This window comes from Podarcis liolepis (genome assembly GCF_965112155.1).
Source record: "Podarcis liolepis genome assembly, chromosome: 3".
NCBI lineage: Eukaryota > Metazoa > Chordata > Lepidosauria > Squamata > Lacertidae > Podarcis > Podarcis liolepis.
The window spans coordinates 30,768,712-30,782,816 of record NC_139557.1 but is presented as its reverse complement, the minus strand read 5'-3'; positions in this window follow the sequence as shown (position 1 = coordinate 30,782,816).

Genomic DNA, 14,105 nt, shown 5'->3' with positions numbered 1-14,105 from the left:
CAAGGCAAGTAATTTGCGCCCCCTAACCCCTAACCTGCCGCCGCTGCCAGCTTCTTCTTGCTGCTGCCTGGTCTGGTGTGGTTCTCTCCTGCACTGGGCGGCCGCTGCACTGTCCCTCCCCCAGATAGTCCCTCGCTCTCTCTCCGCACCGCACGCCTGGCACCCACCCCCTCCACAGTGGGCGGCGACCCAGCGGCTCAGATCGGATTTGCCAGCCAGCACTGCAGTGAGAGAGAGTGAGTGAGCCAGGTAGGGGCAGAGAGCTGTGAGTGCGAGCGCGCCCCCCCAGATGTTGCGCCCGGTGCAGCCGGGCCCCCCTGCACCCCCCACGCTACGCCACTGGTTCATCTGGAAATTATAGGAACTACCTTCAGGTGTAATTCAAAGGTGTTTTTAATTAATTCAGCGAATTGATTATCAGAATTAGTTAAATCCAAGCACTGCCCATGCTCTGCCTGAAGTGGTAGTGACTCTCTGTGGTATCAGGTGCGTCTTAACTAAAAATGTCAGCCTTACCTCATGTGGCAACAGATCCACCTGTGACTTGCAGCAAGGGATAAGCTGTGTTCAAAACTGCCATACCCTGAAAAATAATCAAGCAGCAAAAGAGGCTGCGTCCAATGCTAGTCAAAGCACACCCACTAAAATTAATAAACAAGGGTAACTTAGGTTCATTAATTTGAATGGATCTACTCTTAATAAGAGTAGATCTTAATAAATGGACCACAGAGCCTAGGGCTTGCCGATCAGAAGGTCGGCGGTTTGAATCCCCGCGACAGGGTGAGCTCCCGTTGTTCGGTCCCTGCTCCTGCCAACCTAGCAGTTTGAAAGCACGTCAGAGTGCAAGTAGATAAATAGGTACTGCTCTGGCAGGGAGGTAAACCGCGTTTCCATGCGCTGCTCTGGTTCGCCAGAAGCGGCTTAGTCATGCTGGCCACATGACCCAGAAGCCGTACACTGGCTCCCTCAGCCAATAAAGCGAGATGAGCGCCGCAACCACAGAGTTGGCCACAACTGGACCTAATGGTCAGGGGTCCCTTTACCTTTACCTTACCCTTAATAAAAGTTAGTTGGATACAAGTCAAGGTCCCTTTCTTTGGGGGCACGTATAGAGCTTTTCTACTAGAAAAGTGGGCTTTAAAAAGTGTTCACCTCTGTGCCACTAGCTGCCTCCACTCATGCCATGCTTCAGGATCCCAAGCATGGCATGAGTGGAGCAACTTCCAAAGGTGATGACTGGCTCTTTTTGTGTTGAGAGATGCCGACTCATACGCCACACCCTGTGCGTGCATTGAGAAGAAGTGAGAAGACACAGGAAAAGCTTCCAGTGGTCCTCTATTTAAAAATAAAATCAGCCCTGATTTTAGATAATGAGGGCAGGCCAAGTGGGTGCAGCCATGGAGTGTGGTGAAACAGTCTGCTTGAGCGGTAGGAATATGTGAATGAGTCCCTGAATAGTGCAGCAATTTTTTTTAAAGTGTTGACTCACAGACTGTCTCACTTGGACTACTGCAATGCGCTTTATGTGGGGCTACCTTTGAAGGTGACTCGGAAACTACAACTAATCCAGAATGCGGCAGCTAGACTGGTGACTGGGAGCAGCTGCTGAGACCATATAACACCAGTCTTGAAAGACCTACATTGGCTCCCAGTACATTTCCGAGCACAATTCAAATTGTTGGTGTTGACCTTTAAAGCCCTAAACAGCCTTGGTCCAGTATACCTGAAGGAGCATCTCCACCCCCATCGTTCTGCCCGGACACTGAGGTCCAGCACTGAGGGCCTTCTGGCGGTTCCCTTGCTGCGAAAAGCCAAGTTACAGGGAACCAAGCAGAGAGCCTTCTCGGTAGTGGCACCCACCCTGTGAAACGCTCTCCCACCAGATGTCAAAGAGAAAAACAACTACCAGACTTTTAGAAGACATCTGAAGGCAGTCCTGTTTAGGGAAGCTTTTAATGTTTAATAGGTTATTGTATTTAATATTCTGTTGGAAGCCGCCCAGAGTGGCTGGGGAAACCCAGCCAGATGGGCAGGGTATAAATAATAAATTGTTATTATTATATTATTATTATTTTGCAGGGTGGGGCACCTGTGGTCCCTCCAAAACCAAACTTGGGTTTTCCCAAACTTGGGTTTCTAGCTGGAGGTTTTTTGGAGTAAATTCCCATCATCCCTGAATCCTGGTTGCTACAGATGATGGACGTCTGCCTCATCATACCTGATGTTACCTATGATAGCAAGTGTGGGTTGAGTGGGTGTGATCTTAGGAAAACAGCCTCATGGACCAAATATTAACTTATGGCAGGCCAAGTATTGGCCTGTAGGCCGAAATTTTCCCATTCTTGCTCTAGTGGATCATGGGATATTTTCTTTCTTTCTTTTGCGTCCCAGGGTTTTCAGACATGACTACTACTTATATGTGTTTTATTTCAAGTTAGCAACCTGAACTGTCTCTCCCATTTGGGTATTTATGGGAATATTGTTCTGCACCTAATTAAAGGTTCTTCCTACCTCCATCAAAGCCATTTGATCCAAGGGAATGCAACCAGCAGGTGGTTCTCATAAAATCTCATTAGCCTCATTGATTGCCTTCAGCATTTTTGAGAGAGATAATGTTTTGCTCATGCAAATAGGGCTGGCCTCTTTCACAGCTAATTATTATGTGGCATAATATGCCGACTAGTAAATGTTAAACTCAGAGATTAATATAGCATGCCTGGTATAATTCAGGTCAGGCAGCATTTCCATTAATTATGCTAAATAATATATTTTTTTTACAGTAGCAGTTGTGTATATTATTTTGGTTCATCGTTATTTTACAGAGAGATTTCACAGTTTGATCACCACGCTTCCCCTGCTGGTGTGCTTGGCTCTAAATTTGCACATATGTTTTTCTACAAAGGAATCAAGGGATAGGTTCGCTTTTCAAATTACCCTTTGTATTTTGCTAGTTTGCAAATGGAGATTCACCCTGTTGCTTAAGCAGCTCTTGCTTTTCATGCACATTCCCTCGCTGATCACGGAACAGGGGAAGCTACCTTACACCAGCTCAGACCATAGGTGAACATCATTCAGTATTGCCTATGCTGCCTGGCATTGCTTCACACAGTGAACCTTCCCAGCTTTACCTGAAGATACTGAGGACGGATCCTTGGGACCATCTCCATACAAAGCAGAAGCTTTACTACTGAACTGTGGCCCTAGCTTGTACAGTGCTTTCATAGAAACGTAGAATCTTCGAGTTGGAAGGGAGACAGAAGTCAAGATAGCTGGGGTCTTGACTATCTAAGGCAGTCAACAGACCTTCCGAGCGTCCCTATTCTCCAGCGACAGTCCCAGATTTACAGAAGCCATCCTGGTTTCTGATTTGATCCCAGAATGTTCCCCTTTTCCTTGGGACATCCCTATTTTTGTCAAGAAGAAGAGGAAGAGTTTGGATTTGATATCCGGCTTGATCACTGCCCTAAGGAGTCTCAAAGCGGCTAACATTCTCCTCTTCCCTTCCTGCCCCACAACAAACACTCTGTGAGGTGAGTGGGGCTGAGAGACTTCAGAGAAGTGTGACTAGCCCAAGGTCACCCAGCCGCTGCATGTGGAGGAGCAAGGAAGCAAACCCGGTTCACCAGATTACAAGGCCACCACTCTTAACCACTACACCATGCTGGCTCCTGAGAAGAGAAATGTTGGAGGGTATGGGGTTATGTGACCACCCCCACCCCCCACCAAGGAGATAAGTAACAATACAACCTTCAGGGGACACTGGAAGACAGCCCTCTATATGGAAGTTTTTTAATGTTTAATGATTTACTATGTTTTTATAAGAAAGGGACACGGGTTTTTATAAGTAAGGGACACGGGTGGTGCTGTGGGTTAAACCACAGAGCCTAGGACTTGCCAATCAGAAGGTCAGCGGTTCAAATCCCCGCGACGGGGTGAGCTCCCATTGCTCAGTCCCTGCTCCTGCCTTCGAAAGCACGTCAAAGTGCAAGTAGATAAATAGGTACCGCTCCGGCGGGAAGGTAAACGGCGTTTCCGTGCGCTGCTCTGGTTCACCAGTGCGGCTTAGTCATGCTGGTCACATGACCCAGAAGCTGTACGCCGGCTCCCTTGGCCAGTAAAGCGAGATGAGCGCCGCAACCCCAGAGTCGGTCATGACTGGACCTAATGGTCAGGGGTCCCTTTACCTTTACCTATGTTTTTATATATATTGGAAGCCACCCATAGTGGCTGGGTCAAACCAGTCAGATGGGCAGGGTGTAACAACAACAACAACAACAACAACAACAACAACAACAACAACAACAACAATTGAATAGGACATCCCTATTTTCATCGGAGAAATGTTGGAGGGTACAAGTCAAATGTCTCGGGACAAACCTGCTTGCTAGCCATTTCTTCTGTTTGGGCTTTTTGTTTTTGCTCTTATTACAGCTCCAGTTATTATATGTAATGTATTTCATTGGCTTGGTGTGATGTTCAGTACGCCAAGTTGGATAGAGTTCACAATTCACTGCAAGCTCTTTGGGGATCTATGGAGAACACCCAGGCAACACGCTTGAGTTGAGAGAGTGGGCAGGAAGGTTGATCAATGCCCCTCCCCTGCAACTCTGGGCTCTTGGTTCATTCAACCTTTGTATCAACCCTGGATATTCCAGATTACGAAAACAAAGTCTCTCTGAAGCAGCTTGGAAATGTGCCATATGCAATTTGAAGAGCGGGGAGGCAGCTGGATTCTAAGGAGACAACTAAACAACAACAAAAAGCAACAAAAAACACACACACATCAAATAGGCCACCGGAAAGCAGTAATAAAAACAGGAACTCCTGCAATAGATTGTGGCAGCTCTGGGGCTAATTAGCAGTGATGCTGAAACACTTGGCAAAATGGATTAGACTTAGATGTGGTCCTGCAAATGAGACTTACAGAAGTGATCAAAAAGTTTCTGAACAAAAGTAACCCTGAGCACATATCATTACTGCATATCCGTTTTCTATGACCTAACTGCATGACTATCATAAGACACAACAGCCCGCTAGCTCTGGTGAGTAACCCATGTCTGCTGTCTACTGACACCACGAACAGTTCCTTACGTTATCAGGAGCTGCAAATGTTGATTATTGGATCTTACGTCCAGCACTGTGTGCACACAGCATTGCTGTTTGGTGCATATCCCCTCAAATGAGCTTCAGCCTGAGAGGTAAAATGTAAGCCACATTCGCTTTGCAGTGAAGCTGAGGTGCGTACATTGGAAACAGCTATTGCACACACGTAGGTGACAGTTTAAAGCAGGCATAGGCAAATTCCGGCCCTCCAGATGTTTTGGGACTACAATTCCCATCATCCCTAGCTTACAGGACTAGTGGTCAGGGATGATGGGAGTTGTAGTCCCAAAACATCTGGAGGGCTGGAGTTTGCCTATGCCTGGTTTAAAGAATAGGATTTCAGGGTTTGTGGATTCCTGGAGACAAATGAGCAAATGCCATTTCCGAGCCAAAATTACATTTCTCGCTGCTGTGCGAGAGGAACGGAGGGCATACACTGCTGCTTCGGGGTTGCAAGGAAGGAAGTCCCCGTTTTCATCCTTTACCCCTTGCAGGAAGGAACTGAGTGGCTGGCATCGTTCTCTGGCTAGCTGCGCGAAATTCCACAGCGCCATTGTTTCCCCTTTCTGCTTCTTTAACAGTGGTAGTAGTAGCAATTAATAATGCAAGTGGATGTCTGTATGTAGGCCTGTGGTGGAGAATATGCCTTGCATTCAGAAGGTTCAATCGCTGGCATCTGCAGGCAGGGCTGGAAAAGATCCCTGTCTGGAGAGACGCAACTAGTCAGCATGGGCAATGCTGAGCTAGGTGAACCAGACTGTTGCTGTTTTGGTGGGTGGGATTCAATCACACAGCAGCAAATTCAGGTTGTTCAGCTAAAACTGGTTGGATGTTATTGCACAAAAAAATGCCCCCAATGAGACTACATCAATAAGAAAAAAGTGAAGGGGAACTGCTGGAACATGTGATGTTATCTATGTTGGACTCCCATCAGCCCTAGCCAGTAATGACCAATGATTAGAGATGATAGGAGTTGTAGTTTAGGGAAGTTTTTCATGTTTGATGTTTTATCGTATTTTTAATATTCTGTTGGAAGCCTCCCAGAGTGGCTGGGGAACCCCAGCCAGATGGGCAGGGTATAAATATATTATTATTATTATTATTATTATTATTATTATTATTATTATTATTAGTCTAGCAACATATGGAAAGTCATAGGTTTTCCCTACCCCTCATCTAACGCTTCATTCTACCATGCCTCTGCATCAGGTTCCTATATACTCAATGAGAGTTGCTCTCACTGAGGAGAAAAGGAGGTTTGTTGAAGATTAATCCTGTGTGTGTGTGTGTGTGTGTGTGCGTATTTTAGTTGTTTAGTCATTCAATCGTGTCTGACTGTTTGTGACCCCATGGACCAGAGCACGCCAGGCACTCCTGTCTTCCACTGCCTCCTACGGTTTGGTCAAACTCATGTTAGTAGCTTCGAGAACACTGTCCAATCATCTCGTCCTCTGTCGTCCCCTTCTCCTTGTGCCCTCCATCTTTCCCAACATCAGGGTCTTTTCCAGGGAGTCTTCTCTTCTCATGAGGTGGCCAAACTATTGGAGCCTCAGCTTCAGGATCTGTCTTTCCAGTGAGCACTCAGGGCTGATTTCCTTCAGAATGGATTTAAGTTTGATCTTCTTGCAGTCCACGGGACTCTAAAGAGTCTCCTCCAGCATCATAATTCAAAAGCATCAATTCTTAGGCGGTCAGCCTTCTTTATGGTCCAGCTCTCACTTCCATACATCACTACTCTCTCTCCCTCCCTCCCTCCCTCCCTCCCTCCCTCCCTCCCTCTCTCTCTCTATATATATATATACAGTTACAGATAGGTAGCCGTGTTGGTCTGCCATAGTCAAAATAAAAAAAATTCCTTCCAGTAGCACCTTAAAGACCAACTAAGTTAGTTCTTGGTATGAGCTTTCGTGTGCATGCACACTTCTTCAGATACACTGAAACCTGTATCAGTGTATCAGTAACCAGTTTCAGTGTATCTGAAGAAGTGTGCATGCACACGAAAGCTCATACCAAGAACTAACTTAGTTGGTCTTTAAGGTGCTACTGGAAGGAATTTATATATATGTATATATATATATATATATATATATATATATATATATATATATATATATATATATATATAGTTACCGATAAATTGTAAAACCAAAGTGGAGATTCTACAACATGCTTTGCATGCCCAAGGTGGTTTACGCATTGTATATATAAAACCTTTAGAACACCCATCCAAATTCCAGGGAGTTAATAGGTTAAACGTTTTGAAAGGGAGCAAGTTAGAACAAGACGGTGACTGGCTCAAGCACATCCCAAAGGAAAACCTTTACCTTATACTTTCTCTGGATATTTTCTTTCTTTGTGTTTTTAATATTATGCAACAGCAGATGTATTAGAGCTTACATGACTGGGCTTGAAGCAAGGATAAGCTATATCTGCAACTATATCTTTTGAATCTGGAGCTCAAATTCTTTGAGGATTAAGGGATGGTGTGTGTGTGGCGGGGAATAATAACGAGACACAGCTATAAATGTTATTAAAATTTATTACATACTAACCCCTATTTGGTTGTAACCAGCCTTATGCTCAGAGTAGACTCACTGAAATCACAAACCCTCCAAGTGTCCCTATTTTCCAGGGACATCCCTGATTTAGAGAAGCCATCCCCATTTCTGATTCAATCCCAGAATGTCCCACTTTTCCTTAGGCTGTCTCTATTTTCATTGGATAAATGTTGGAGGGTATGGAGTTATCCAGCCCCCAAGCCATCTGAAGTATAGGGAAGTTGTTTTTTTTTTAAATGTTTAAGGTATTATTATGTTTTATATATGTTGGAAGCTGCCCAGAATGGCTGGGGCAACCCAGCAAGATGTGTGGGCAATAAATAGTAAAATGATCATTATGGAATGGGACGTCCCTATTTTCATTGGAGAACTACAAGAAAGAAGATTCCACCTAAACATTAGGAAGAACTTCCTGACAGTAAGAGCTGTTCGACAGTGGAATTTGCTGCCAAGGAGTGTGGTGGAGTCTCCTTCTTCGGAGGTCTTTAAGCAGAGGCTTGAAACCATATGTCAGGAGTGCTCTGATGGTGTTTCCTGCTTGGCAGGGGGTTGGACTCGATGGCCCTTGTGGTCTCTTCCAACTCTATGATTCTATGATTCTATGAAATGTTGGAGGGTATGAAATCAATGGGACTTTAAGTTAGACATTGCATCTCTAAGCATGATTAAGTCTGGATACAACTCTATGGTATGGATGTGCACCCAGCTGTGCATCTAGATCAGGTTTCCTCAAACTCGGCCCTCCAGATGTTTTGAGACTACAGTTCCCATCACCCCTGACCACTGGTCCTGCTAGGTAGGGATCATGGGAGTTGTAGGCCAAAAACATCTGGAGGGCTGAGTTTGAGGAAGCCTGTTCTAGATGCATGGCCCAGTCCATATTGTTGCAAAAGCTCGGTGCCTGTTCCTGTCTCCACCAAGCAGTGGCAAGAGCGCATGGGGCCAAAGGCCACCACACAGGGTCTGTGTCTCTTTGGAAAACAGAAGACACAGTGGGGACTGTCATGCATTAAGAAATAGGGTTTATTCACCCATTTATACCTTCCGTCTGCCTGGAGGGGGTCAACAACTTTCCAAAATATATAGCAGATCTACTCATTTGCCCCATGACTACATCATGGCACAAATCTACACTGGCCCTGGATCTAGAATTTCCTTCCCATTGAGGAGGGGGAAATAAATGTAAAAATAGCTCCCCTTTGCATCAATGATCACCCCATCCATTTTGCCACAAAGAAGTACGGGATATGGTGCAAGCCAGCACCCCATCACAGCACCACCAAAATAGCTGCTGGAGTGACCAGTTGGTAACCCCTCTGACTGTGAATGTTGGTAACCAACCTGACTGTGTTGGTTATGCAGCCTGGAACTGTAGAACATATGGAGAACCTGGCTGCCTATGGAAAGACTGCGTGCCGGATATGAGTGCAACAGCTGGAGTCCAGTAACATCAAGAGGGCCACAGGTTCCTCACCATTGCTTTAGTACAGACCTATTATGGAATGCAGTCCAGGTTTCTCAAGCTATACACAGCTAGTGGGTTGTGTTTCAGAGCCCTGGCCATCAACCCCAGCCAGCCTGGCCAATGGTTAAGGATAAAGAGAGTTCTGTTCCAGCAACATCTGGAGGGTGCTGGGTTCATCATCATTCCTCATGTGGAGCGAAGCTGACAATGCATCTGGAAATAAGATGTAATGAAAGAGACAAATGTGTGCAAAGTTTCTGGTTAAAAACAGGCAGGGTAAATAATCTGCACGTCCAAGTCAAGACAGCAATTTCCAGAAAGGAATCCAGTTCCCCAAGGGATTCTGGTTTATTTATCATTCAGCTCCATCTCTTGAATTGAGTCAGTTTATGCTCCGTGACATTTTGCAGTGGAAAATGAACAATATGAACATCCCCAATCTTTCTTGGCTCTGGGGACGAAGCTAGTTGCAGCTGCAGGAACTTTCGCAGATTTGTCTTGAGAACTAGCCCTGGCTCTCCAAGTCAAAGGAGGCCATGCATTTTACAGAGGAAAACACCAGCAAAATGGCAGGAGGTCAACAGAGCATTGCATGGGCATGGGAAGGGGAGGAAGAGGGAGTTAAGGGGGAAGGAGTTAAATTTAAAAGGGGGTTTCCAAAATAAATGACCCCGAGAGTGTGGCATGTGGCAGTGTTTTGGTGCTCAGGAGAAGCTGGAGTTTCCAATCAATTGACATCATCAGTGGACATGATCCAGCCAATGTTTAAATCCTATTGGCTTCAGAGAGAGAGAGAGGAAGAGAGAGCTAAGAGTGTTAAGTAAGCTCTTAGGTCTAACTCTTTCATGAACTGGCAAGGCATCTATGATCAGACCTCAAGGCCAGCTGCAACTGCAGAGACCCCTCTTTGGATCATGGCCACAGTGCTGGCAGAGGGGGCTCTTTGCCCTGGTTCCAATCCTGCCCCTACTACACAAACCAAATAATACCTTTTGGGAGAAAATGGCATATTCTTACACTTGAAGACCATCCTCTTCCAAAGTTGCTCCTGGTAGCAATTTATACTTAAACCTACCTTACAGATTACAGGCCAAGAGAAAAGTCGCTTAATTCACAGGAAGGCACCCCAAGAACCCTAGGTAAATGTGCAAGTTGTCTAACCCAGTGTTTCCCAACCTTTTTTGGGCAAAGGCACACTTGTTTCATGAAAAAAATCTCGAGGCACACCACCATTACAGCCCCGTGACGTCAGCGCGCAGCGTCACGCCGGGAGGGACGCACGAAAGTGTAAGTTTCAATTTTTTTCCCTCCCCCTTGCCTTCCTTCTGTGCCAACCGCCAAAAAGCCAAGAAAAAAGCCAAGACTTTAGGGCAGCAGGTCGACACGGAAGAAGCTCCTACCTAAGGACAGGTGCGACGGCCGTGTCCTCTTCTGCCACACTTGGCAGCCCTGCCTCACGGTCGTGACTACCACCCTGATTTCTCCCCGCAGGTCGAGCGGCACAGGCAGCCAAATGTGTCCAGCCCAGACACAAGCCCCGCTTCCCCACTCTAGATCCTGAATGCGATCAAGTGCTCTGGACTCCCGAGCAGGGTGGGAAAGAGGACTCGCATCTGGTAGCCTCCGGGCTCCTCGCCTGCTCGAGGGATGGCATTGCAGGCAAGCTGCCGGCCGTCGCCATCGCCGCCCCCTCATGCGAGTGGACCTGCCCGGAGTGGTGGGCCGGGGGAGGCTCGCTCTCTGTGGGGATGTGGCCCGCACGCGCGGCCCCGCTTCCTCCTGCCCAGGGCTGAGCTCCTTACCCGCGATCTCGGTCTCGCGCACGCGGATCCCACTTATTCCGAAGCTCGCGCCACTAGCCGGGGCTCTCACACCGTGCCAGGGCGAGGCGGCGCGGCCCACTGACGTCATCGCGGCTCGCCGCCGCCCTCGACTTCCCTGTTCCCTCCCCTCCCTCGGGTCGCCGTGGTTACCGAGGACTGCAAGCTGCTCGGGCGAGTGTAGGGCATTAAGTGGGAGAAGGAAAATTAAAATTAAAACTCGCCTGAAGGCCGCCTCTCCGGATATGAAGCTATCTTTCGAATTTTTTAATTTTTCCCGCGGCACACCAGGCAACATCTCGCAGCACACTAGTGTGCCGCGGAACAGTGGTTGGGAAACACTGGTCTAACCATTAGTTCCGTCAGAGCAATTTTCACCCTGTACATTAACAGGGTATGGATCCTGTATACAGATCATATGCACGTATAGCTTTTGTGTGCTATGTACAAGTTTAGTTCAATGCACATGGGTAGTAGAGCCAGTGGGAACAACCCCATCCATCCCACAATATGTGCTGAGCATACACAGCTACAGTAGCTTGGTTTTTCATTCACCTTGCCACTCCCGTCCTGCCATGGTTGTTTCCCAACAGTTCTAGTAATTAAAAGTGTGTTGGTAAAAAACAACAACACCCAACCATGAGATCTGATGGAGAACACTACATGGAAGCATATGAAAAGCCCCCTTTTAATATTGTCTCTGCCACACAGAGTTATTCAGTCCCACTCTGGCACCTCAGGAAAAGCTGTTTGGCCTCTTTGCCCCTGCAACTTCATCTCTTAAATTGGATTAATCATCCTGACGCTTCTCACCCCAAGTGATGTGAGATTAGTTGGCTTGCAAAAGACCTAGCTAATTGCTTGCTCCATATTTAGCTGTACTGCTGCTATTCCCTCTAACACGCTGGCCAGCAACTGCAACATATTTTGGCTTTGTTAAGTGATGCTGTAAGCCCAGTATCCAGCCAGAGACTTTGATCAACACTCTAAGAAACTCACTTTTAACACACCTGTCCTAGACGTTTGGTATTGACAGAAGTCCTTTCCGGATCTTCTTGAAGCAGGGAGAGCAAAGCACCAAGGAAGAATGTAGGGTCCTGAGTTGTATGTGCAGGGTACCTGCTATTTTGTCCATCTGCAGCGTTCTAGTTCGACTTCTGACAATGTGAAATGCAGCAATATGTGACTGTCTGACTATAAATACTCTGTGACCTATATAAATGAGCTTCTCTACGAAAAACACTGTTTATTGGAAGACACCGTTCAGAGGTAGAAGACCTAGTAGGAACGCAAAGCATCAGGAATGCTTCAGGGTAGTTAACTTTTTAAGGGGGATTTTTTCTGCTTTTGTTTTTGTTTGTTTTTGTTTGCTCTTAATACCCTGATCACATGCATCCTTACTTGGAAGCAAGCTCCACACAATTGCTTTTATTTCTTTTCCACTGGGTTAGTAAGGCTGCAACAGGAGATTAGCCTTATATATCTATTTTGGGGGTGGGGTAGGTTGATCCCTCAAACCTGCAGAAAAATGTACAAGCAAATTTACAATTGCCTGACTGTCTGCTTTTGCACATTCATTGGGCAGGCAGGGAAGCTATCTTAGTGCATGCCCTGTTAGCAGAACCGGTCCCCCATGAGGCAGGGTGAAGTACCTGCCTCAGGCAGCAGAAGTGCAAGAAGCAAAATTCCACCCGCTCCACCTCTCCACCAGCGACAGAAAACTCGCCCTCTCACTGTCTATTCCAAGACATTGTCCGTGTATATACGGACAATGACAATAAATTTATCTAAAGATGGGTAGAAAGAGAGGAGTGCTGTTTGCGAGCGGACTAAATGGGATAAGAAGGTCTAAAAACCTATATTCCTTTTTATAAAAAACTGAATTTTATTAAAGGTTCTCAACATATACAACAAAACCCCAACAAAGCTGATATGTAAGGTAAAGGTAAAGGTACCCCTGCCTGTACGGGCCAGTAGTGTCCAACTCTAGGGTTGTGCGCCCATCTCACTTAAGAGGCCGGGGGCCAGCGCTGTCCGGAGACACTTCTGGGTCACGTGGCCAGCGTGACAAAGCTGCTCTGGCGAGCCGGCACCAGCGCAGCACACAGAAACGCAGTTTACCTTCCCGCTATAAAGCAGTACCTATTTATCTACTTGCACTTAAGAGTGCTTTCGAACTGCTAGGTGGGCAGGAGCTGGGACCGAAGGACGGGAGCTCACCCCGCCGCGGGGATTCGAATCGCCGACCATACGATCGGCAAGTCCTAGGCACTGAGGTTTTACCCACAGCACCACCCGCGTCCCAGCTGATATGTAAAGAGAACAAAATAATAAAAAAGAAAAGGGAAAGAAAAAGCGAAGAAGGAAAAATAAACACACCCACAGAAACACAAAATTTTATATTCTATCTACCTTCTATCTTAATATTCATTTTGCAAAGATCCACATCTTCCAACCTGGGACAACTCTCATCTTTCTCAGCCTCACACGCTGAGAAAAATCACACAGATGTCGTCTATCAATCTTCTCTCCGTATGTATCTTCATATCATATCATTTATAATCATACTTATAGGTAATGTTATTTAACATTAATTAAAAAACTATAAACAGCTAAATAAGAATAAAAAGCAGCAAAGAAGAAAGAGAAAAGAGGCACTTCCACTCTTCTATCTGCCATTTACTGTTATTTCCAATATTTAGCATATTCACTTCACAGTAACTCCTAGCTGTAGTTGGTGTACACCTTTTTGGCATCTGCTAATGGTATTTCTTCAAGTTTCCTGTATTCCTAATGATATGCTACTTCTTGACTTGTTGTCAAGTTTAAACTTTACTGCTGGGGGCTCCGTCCTGCTGGAGATTGAGCTTAGCCCCATGTTTTGAATCCAGGCACCCAACTGGTTCTTTTGTTATTTACCCCACACATGTGGGCCACAGGGATTCATATTTTCCTCCCACTGAGTGCATGTGGACCACATACAGAAAACAAGTACTCAGTCTCCATGGATTCTGATAAAATGCCATGTGAATGCAACCTTAGAGTTATTCCATCTTCAATGGCCCTAAGGCTGAGTGGCTTTTTCTTAAATGCTGTCACTGACGTATTCCTTTCAAATACTGCTGAGTTGTGTTTTTAGCATTTCCATGCTTCATTATT